Genomic DNA, 10,440 nt, shown 5'->3' on the forward strand with positions numbered 1-10,440 from the left:
TTGATACTCCCCACAGGGGTGATCTCATCGAGATGAAAAGGAGACCACAGTGCTCCATAATGAATCTGCTTGTCCTGTGGGAAAAAGCAAGAGAGCCACATTCAGCATGGTGGTTAACTTCAGATTGGGATTCACTCTGTGTTATTTTCTATTAACATGACATTGAGCCACAAATAGGCCCCACTTCAATCTGAAAGTTTACACACCCGAGGCAATCTTCTAACCAAACAACACGCAGGTCATCATAACTTTCTCTCACACTCATCATGTGATTGTTTACCACAGCAAAGAGTGGTCTCATCGTCTGTTTGTGATATAGCATCGCTCTGGCTGTGCTGCATGCATGCGTGTCTGTGTGTGCTGTCTATAGAGAGAATGATATTCAGTTAGCCGAGCCAACTGATGAAGGAAGATTGGAGTTCAGATTATCTACAGATACAGAGAGCCCACTCCATGACTGATGCTGGACTCTGCAGAGAGATCTCTAAATGAAATCTTCTAAGTAACTGGCTGCTTACCTAAAAACACATTAGGAGTAGTTCAGACATTTTGGGAAACACACTCACTCTCTTGCTCAGAGTTAGATGAGAGGAACAATTTGTTTCACATGTCTGTTCTAAATACAAGGCTAAACAGAGTGTCCAGTTAAAGTCTTGTACGCATTAAAAGCTTTGTAAATTCTTAACTGATTTCAACAATTGACAGGCCCTACACATGAGGACAAATACTGACAAACTTAACAGATTTCATCTCACATGGTGTGCAATGAGATTTCCAACACAGCGCACCACACACTAGCCAAGGTGAGACAACAGTGCTGATTTATTTTTTTTCTTATCTGTCACTGTTAGATACTTTAGAGCATCAAACAAATTTTAATATGAGACAAAGATAACCTGAGTAAATACAAAATGAAGTTTTTAAATGATCATTTCATTTATAAAGGGAAAATGCCCTCCAAACATACTCATTCATATTCATGAATCTGAATATGAGGCTGAAACAAGCTTTATGCTATAAAGGAGGAGGCTGGGGTGGAGGAGGTTAGGCTTTGCAAGCAGTAGAATGGTACATTAGCTTTAATGCAAGCAGGGATTAGTGAGAAGTACGTCATGTTTAAATACACCGCTGTGTTAAGAGAAAGACCTGTGATTGGCTGTTGGTGCTGGGGGTGATAATTTGGATCAGCTATCCATCAGCTGATGACAGCTAGGTGTATGACTTCCGTGTCCTGTATGAAGTAATTGCCCCCTTTCATAATTCATGAATTAACTGTGATTAACCACATTTTTTGGGAAAGCTGAGCCCAATTTCACCTGCCAAACCCAGTGCTGATCACTGACAGATCACAAATAGAACCTGTCTGACAAAGTGAAGTAGGCTTCAAGATCTCAAAAAGCAACACATCATATTGCAATCTAAAGGAGAGGGCAGCATGGCGGCGCAGGGGTTAGCACTGTTGCCTCACAGCAAGGTTCGCTGATGTGTTCGCTTGTTCGCTTCCCGGTCAGGGCCAGGGCCTTTCTGTGCGGAGTTTACATGTTCTCCCTGACACGCGTGGGTTAGCTCCAGGTACTCCGGCTTCTTCCCACCACCAAAAACATGCTCATCATCAACTGGTGACTCTAAATTGCCCGTAGGTGTGAATGTGAGTGTGCCTGGTTGTCTGTCTCTACATGTCAGCCCTGCGATTGACTGGCGACCAGTCCAGGGTGTACTCTGCCTCTTGCCCGATGACAGCTGGGATAGGCTCCAGTGACCCGGAACGGAATAAGAATAGAAAATGGATGGATGGATGGAGAAAATCTGGAACAGAAGTGAACCTTCCAAGGAGTAGAGGAGTGCATCGATGACTTGTCCAAGAGGTCACAAAGAAACCCCAGAACATATAACTCTGACATATTAGCATGCAAGCTGAAATGAGATTCAAACTATGATAAAGTTATTACTCAGTTGCCACACAACCAGTCTGAAACAGCCATAAGCTAGAGCAGTGGTTCTTATGTGGTCTACCCCCCCCCCCCCCCCCACCTCCTGAATTAGATATCACAACCCAAATTTCAGACAAATTTCAACCAGTTTTCTCAGTAGTAACACAAATGTTGCCGCTAGCAACTTAGAAGAATAGAAAGTGTAAATAAATAAAGAAAAAGGACAAAACAACCATGTTTGAAAGATGCATCATTATAAAAGCCCTTTGGGCATGCATGCATACATCTTATTATATTCTGTTTTCACATGTTAATGAGATTTTTTATTGGGAAATTTTGAGTAATTTACACATCCTAATGGGAGAAAACATTTTTATTTTCCAATAAAAGGAGATAAATAAGACAATAGCTTAAGAAAAAAACAAAAATGTTCTCATTGTTACAGGAAAACAGATTTAAGAAATTTATATTTTATGGAAGTAGGTCTGCTTAGGGGTTCTGTACATCTTCTTTCACCTTTAGAGAGCGACTGTGCTGAAGCAACAGTGTCCATGCATTTATAACAAAAATAGAGCACAGAATATGTGAGGTACTTACAGTGCTGTTGCTGTGTTTCCACCTCTCAACATACAACCATTAGCTGCTTGCTAACTCACAGGTACAGTCAGGTATAAGAACATCTTTACTACGACATACCATAGCAGATACTATCGTCAGTGAATCGATTCTCCCCTGGTGCTTGTGAACTGGGACAAGGACAGTCCCAGTGGACCACTTTAGCTGTAACTGTAGGGTCACAAAGGCATTTCTAAGGATTTGGGACTCCAGCTAACCATGACGAGAGCCATTATCCACAAATGGAAAAAAATTTGGAACAGTGGTAAACCTTCCCAGGAGTGACCAGCCTTCCAAAATTACTCCAATAGTCCATCGACGACTCACCCAGGAGGTCACAAAAGAACCCAGAACAACATCTAAGACCTGCAGACCTCACTTGACTCAGTTAAGGTCAGTGTTCATGATTCAACAATAAGAAAAGGACTGGGCAACAATGGCATCCATGGCAGAGTTACAAAGCCAAAACCACTGCTGACCAAAAAGAACAAACCAACTATCTCACATTTGCCAAAAACGTCTTGATAATCATGCGTATCAGTTGGTGGGATGTGGCACTCACACCAAATGTCAAAATGCAAGTTTAAATGAAAATCAAGCTTTGACTCTGCTGAGATGCAGCCTTCACACACTGAAACACAGTTAAGAAACCAATGGGTGACATCTCTGAGGTTACATCCATGTTTCATACAATCCCATCACACAAATAATAAGACGTTGGCACCAAAAACACAAGATTGGGGTGAGCAATACAAAACCTGAGGTTTAAAACTATTGTCAGCAAACTGGATATAAGATGATGGCTATGTCCACCAAGGGTAGCTATAATAGTTTTAGATTTTTAATTAGTTTTTATTTCTATTTAGTTTTCACTTCCTGTGTTCAATTTCAGTTTAGTTTTTATTAGTTTTCACTGCTGGTTTGTTAGTTTAGTTTTTATTCTGCAAAAATGCTTTATTTTAGTTTAGTTTTTATTAGTTTTAGTTTTTTACAAATAGATGTCAAGACTGAGTGAGCTTCGAACATTTTAAAAAATATATTAAAACAGGCTACTCTTCACTTATCATTTTATTTACTTAATGATGTTTGAATACAACTCCAGACATAAAACTACCACTTTTTGAAGTCTTAAACAATCAGAACAGGCAATTTTACACTCCCCAGACTTGCGTGTAGGTGCCGGTCGGTATGGTTGTGTCAAAACCAAGGAGATTTTGTCTCAGTTTTTATTTTTTTAGTTACTTTTGTAAGCGCACTATACAGTTTTAGTTAGTTTTTGTTTTTTTGATAAAGCTTAGTTATTATTTAGTTTCAGTTAACTAAAATAACCTTGATGTCCACTTGGCATACAGCAGGAATGGGCAACTTTGGCTACTGAGAGGCCACATAGTTTAATTCTCACTACCAGAGGTTCAAATAGTTACAAACTGTGAAATAATCTCAATAAAACAATTAGAATAACTTTTAATTTTAAAAAGGCACAAATGCATTACTTCCATCATGCAAATGCAAATAGTAATGCATAATTTATTCAGCTTGACACAATTTAAACCAGTATAAAGTGTTTTTGTTTTTTGCAATCAACATGAAAGTTTATGGCTATTTTAGTATTTTTACTCGCATATCTTATACAATGCATTTACTGATGCATACACATTTTTTAAGACAGTTAAGGCCAATTATACCTCAAATTTTACTGATATATACTAGTAATCAAAGATCATTATAGAAATGTGTCATTATTAATGTTTTCACAGCAGATTGTATCATTTCCCCCCATTTGTTACACTTTCTAGATATTTTAAATTAACTTGAGGGCCACACTGAGTGAGGTGGAGGGCCACAGTTGGCCCCAAGGCCACCAGTTGCCCACCACTGTTATACAGTAACAGTGAGTTGCTGAGGGGAGGAAGCTGTTATATTTGGACTTACCTTGGCTAAAATTTTACCCCTGATACCTTATGCTAAGCTAAGCTAGCCTTTAGCATTATAGGCTAGCTAAGCTAGCCGTTGTGTGTAGCATTATAATTAAGACACAGACATGAGGTTGGTATCAATTTTATCTGTCTGGTAATCTGGCAAGAAAATGAAGAAAGCAGTACTTTCACTGTGTTCAAGTTTTTGTCAAAATACATCAGCTTCAAATGGGCGTCATCAATAAGGTCCATTCTACTGCTTACAACTTTAAAAAATGTGACCTTTTGAATGAAAGTCTTATAAAGGGAAATAAAGGGTGACTGGAAAACTGTGTGCATTTCCTTAAATGGCAAATTAGTGCACCTCCGTTCATGGTAATGGAAGACTGCAGTCATGTAATGTGCAGTTGAAGTGGCATGAAAAAGGAGCATTTAGAATCACTAAACCAGTACAATCTATCCCTTCAATCTGGGGCCATGGCAGTGTTCCTTTGTGTTATGGCGTGTTCTCTGTACTGTTCCCCTCTCCCATGTGGTTCCAGCTCGACTTGGGTCACGAAACAATGAAACAGCCAGGAGTGCTTTACTCAGTTTTCCCTCTCTCAAAAAATATGCCTCACTTCATTAATTTGGTGGCATTGATCTTGTTCATCTATCGTTTGTAATTAAACAGAGAACAAGTGAGCTCCAGTAAATAGTAATCAACAACTCAATACATAGCCTCTGTGTGTCACTGAGTTTCTGTACGGCCTGTGCTGATAGTTCTTGATTTTATCAGCTCCAGGCAGAGCAACAACTCTGGAAAATGTGTCAGGACCAATACAGGGGGCAGAAGATCAAGAGATAATAGAAGAAACTCAAACAAATTCTGTACTTAGCCGGATATTTGTATGTAGAACAGCTTAGGGGTCCCTATATATGAGACATATGGCCATGTGTGAGTAATAAAGAGAGCAAGTAAGTTTTGCAATGTATCCAGGTCTTAAAAGTTTTGTTTAACCTTCAAGAAATGTTCTTAGATATTCTTTTATGTCACATTTTCCTCATCTGATACCATCAGCGTTTGTCTGACCCCAATTTTTGGAGCCTCTGGTATAGCCAGAGGTTTTTCAGATAAACCTCAAGGATTTCAGCACTAAGATTTCCTTTTTCATGTGGTTGTCATATTCATAGTCCTTGTAGCAATTTGAAATGTGAAAAAGTCAGTTGGAGAGGAGAAAAGACTGATTTAAAATGGAGTCACCTGCTTTTGTAGGTTTATGGATCATTTTTTTAATCTTCTAGTGAAAATGTTTTGTTTCAGTGCATCTAGCATTTCTGTTTAGCAGGCAGCTAAAAGAAAAAAATAATACATTTTGCAGATGGGCTGGTTCTAAAGCCAGGCACACTGTGCAATTTCAAGCTGACTCTATAACAGTCATGGCGGAATGTCAGCTTATACATCGCACACCATTTATATGCTCACACTTCACAGTCAGAGGGTCGTGCTGAGTGCTCACACTGTACGAGAGAAGTTGGAACGGACTGTGACAAAAACCTGTGGAGTTTACTTTGAAAAAGTCTCCTACACTGAGGTTACACAAACAGCTTCACCATCCATGTCAGCCAGAGGTCCGCAGGTAGGGTAGGAGTTTTTCCAATCATTTATGTCCATCGTTGTCCATCGGGGCATTAGATAGTTATTCCTGCTGTTATCATGGTGATTTAAGATGCTGTCTGACAGTTTGCAAAGGAAAATCACTCCAAAGTTGAGGATTCTGCTCGTGGATATGCTCTCACTGTTGGAGTGTCTGGAGTCATACGACTGAAATATCAAACATGTCAGAAATCCTCCTGAACAGTCAGGAGCAGCTGGTCGGGCCATAGTCAGGTCGTGGTTGGTTGTTGTGTTCTACTGTACATAGCACGACAAATGATGCATGATCCAACCAAAGCTTAAGAATTAGCTCCTTTTGTGGACACTCCTGTTTTAGAGATGTTTTCCTGTGTTTTCCACCCCTGTTGCCTAAATATTTTAGATATATAAAAAGCAGAATAGAACCAAATAAAAAGCTATGTAGTGTCCTGCCATGGACACTAATGCCGGTTCAGTCTTTAGCGTAGGATAGACTCATGAGCAGAGATGTTCACTTGTTCCAATGATTCCTTACAGCCTTTGGCTGTCACTCTAGGGTTCTTTATTTCCTCTCTGAGCATCCTGTGTTGTGTCCTGAGAGTCAACCTAGTTGTGCACCCACTCCTAGGGAGCGTAGCCACGGTCCTGTATCGTCTCCATTTGTGGACAGTTTGTCTAACTGTGGTCTGGTGAATACCTAAAGTCTTTGAGATGATTTTGTAACCCCTTCCAGTCTTATGCAGCTTAACAAGTCTTAATTGAAGGTCTTCTGAGATCTCTTTTTGTAGGGCATGGTTCACATCAAAGTCATTATAAAACTAAATATCTGAAACTAAAATCATATTAGTTGACTGAAACTAAATGAAAACTAAGCTTCACAAATAAAACAAAAACTAATTAAAACTGTACTGTGTGTTTACAAAACTAACTATGAAATAGAATTGGGTACAAAATCCCCTTTGTTTCAGTCTTCTGAGGCTAACATACTGACTGTCATGAAAACCCAAGCCTGGAGAGAGTCAAATCACCTGATTTGATTGAAGACAACTTCACACAATGGTAATTTTAGGTCATGAGTTGTATGCAAAGATTAATACTGAATAAGAAAAGTGAAAAGTGAAGGTTATGGAGGTTATTGTTAAAAGGAACCCTGCATGATCAGACAAGTTCCTCTTGTTGGATAGATATTTGTATCTTGTATGTATATTGAACTAAAAAAACTCCCTAGATATCTGCATTTTGAGTAAATTTGAGTTTATAAACTCACCAGGATGCTGCCATGTTTGGTCCGTGCTGGCGGTGTGACGTCACAGTTACAGCGCTCCTCACTGTTCCTATGCAGTAACCACTGTTTCAGACTGGCAGCCCATGTTAGGGCTGCGTCTCACACACGGAGAATTTTCAAATTTGAGGTCTCTTCTGTTTTTTATTTGCACCATGAGCAGTTATCTGTTCATCTAGACAGGAAAATGATAAATACAGAGCCATATTTACCTTCTTGTGGCAAATATTTAAATCTACATCTGCAGGATATGTTTGAAATCTGTTTCTTGATGAACCAGATAAAGGCCAGGAGCTAAAATGCATCTGTTTAATAAAGTTGTTCCCCAAATGTCTGCTCTTTATGAAGCTTTCTGTTACCGCATGGTTCAGGTAAAGGTAAACACAGTACAAAAGCACTTCCGGTTTGCGCTTTTCAAAGTAAAAGCCCACTTTAGCATTTTTTTTTGAGAAACTCCCTTCGTATGTATATAATGCTTTTATTTTGAAAATCTCCCACTATACTCTGAATCCAGTCACTTGTAGGGAGTTTTATTGAGGGAAAAACTTAGGAGGAATGACAGAGCTTTGAAAGCAGGGAGACAAAACCAACACACAGCAAACTCATGTCTGGTATGAAAGCTGTTACGGCAGCAACAGCTGCAAGCAGCAAAACCGCCTGAAACAGCGGTTACTGCATAGGAACGGACAGGAGAGCTCAATGGCAGTGATGCGGAACTGTGACGTCACACTACCAGCGTGGACCAAAACATGGCGACCTCCTGGTGAGTTTATAAACTCAAATTTACTCAAAATGCAAATATCTAGTGAGTTTTTTTAGTTCAATATACATATGAGAGATACAAAAAACTATCCAACAAGATGAACTTGTCTGATCATGCAGGGTTCCTTTTAATGCATATGGATGCACGTAATATTCAAATGCCTAAAAGCTATCACTAATGCAAAATATAAACAGGACCTATGTATGTTGATTGTTCTTCATTTTCCATAGGACATGAAGCTAATATAGCCTTTTAGCTCTCGCTTTGAAAGAAAACAAATAAGCTTATCTCCCAAAACAGGAACTTTTCATATAAGAACAGAGTGTTCTGCACTGAGATGCAGTTTATGCTTGTATCATCATCCTCTCAGTTACATCAGACTAAATTAGAAATATCTTTTATCTGAATCTGCTCCTCTTATATCTTTACATAGCATATCACAGCAGCCTGAAATAAGATACACTGCTTTCAGATGGATTTTCTTTCAGAGGAGTTTGAGCTGAAACACAACTGAAGTCAAATGTTTCACGGATAATGCCAGAATCTTTAAGAAAGATTTGGGTCAAAAGCTCCATTTTCCATATTTGTGGCTGATTTGTTACTCTCAAAGCCTTATTCTATATTTAAGATACACTTTTAAAACTACAAAGGTTTTCTCAGTGATATTCCAACAAGAAGGGACTCGTGCTCCTAATTAACTATTTTTAAACTCATGTCTCCAGGATTTGGGCTTCAAAGGCAAACTCTCCCAGTAAAGCTACATATGTAATGAACCTATCATGACATTTTCATGTAAATGTGTTGAATTCTGTAGGTTTTTGATGGATCAGGGTGCACACTTTCAAACACAACCGAAGCCCTTGATGATAATGAATGTGAACAACGGAGCCAGAGAACATGTCAGCGATGGAAAAAAGGAGATGTGGAATGATGGAATTGAGAAAGTAAATGACAGAGAAGCAAAAGCAGCCCTTCCTTTAAGTGCTTTAATCGTTGGATAATTGCTTCTACACACTTTTTCAGACTCTCTGCATGCACACACGTACAAACACAAACAGAGCACCATGTGCCGCCTCTAACAACATTGCTTTAATGAAATGTCATGAATCCTTAATGAGTCTCAATGTCTTGTGATAAATTTCATAATTATTCAACCCCACACAACTGGAGAGGGAAATTCATCAGTCAAAGCAAATTAGTTGGGATCCATTAGGGTTCAGTGTCTTGTAGGGACATTCACTTTATTAGCTCCTTACACCCATTGCCATAATTGGGAGCATATTTCATTTGGCACTAACCCCACTTTACTGAATGACTGCTCTATCCTTTTCTTTTTTTATTTACAGCGATTTGCTCTGTACGCACACAGCCTCTGCTTTACAATACAACAAAGTCTGGAAGAAGATGCTCTTTATTTAAACTAGACTTTTACTGGGTTATTTCTTTCCCCTTGCCTTCTTAGCGTTCCTTTTTTGCTATTTTGTTGCACCAAATCTTCTACATTCTTCTGTTATGTTGGGGCAGCTATGGCTTAGTGGTAGAATTGGGGGTTTGATCCCTTGCAGTGTACATTGTGGTGTCATTTGCATTACCCCAAACCAAATTTAACTTCCACTGGTATTGGCTGGTATTGACCCTGATGACAAACATCAACAGTCAGCGAATAATGTTTAACAAACAGATATCAGCTGTCGGTGTTTGTCTTTTGAGTTCACTCAGGCCCCATCCATATGGAGACGAATTCAGGAGTATACGCCAAAGTTTTTTGTCGTATCGGCATTTCATCCACACGGAAACAGCGTTTCGGGTGGCCGTAAACGCTACTTTTTGAAACCGGGTCCCAGAGAATCTGTAAACGCTTACCATTTCGTCTCCATGTGGACAGCCAACCGCATCTTTCTTGAAACAATTACATCATACATAGCATAGCCCACTTAAGCTGCATGTGCGTGTCGAACCAAAACAACTATGGTGGATTACAGGGTTGTGTTCGTGCTGCAAAAGCTATTCAGCTTATTATGGCTTTTACAGCAAAATCCAATGCTCCTTTACCACCACCAAGAACAGCACACACCAGATGTTCTTAAATCCACCACGGAGAACAACCAGAAGGGCAACTAGTAGAAAGTTTGTGGCAGTTTTCTGTAATCTTCTTCTCTCTTTTGGTGCATTTCCGTGGCAGCGTTAGTGGCACTTCCAGGTTTGGCATCTATACTACAGCGTTTTCAGTGGTTCTGACATTTCCTGAAATTATCCTGTGTTTACAGAAAACTTTTTTAAAACGAAATGGAAATATATCGTTTTTGTCTCCATGTGGA

The sequence above is a fragment of the Cheilinus undulatus genome, linkage group 7 (genome assembly GCF_018320785.1).
Source record: "Cheilinus undulatus linkage group 7, ASM1832078v1, whole genome shotgun sequence".
NCBI classification, from domain to species: Eukaryota; Metazoa; Chordata; class Actinopteri; order Labriformes; family Labridae; genus Cheilinus; species Cheilinus undulatus.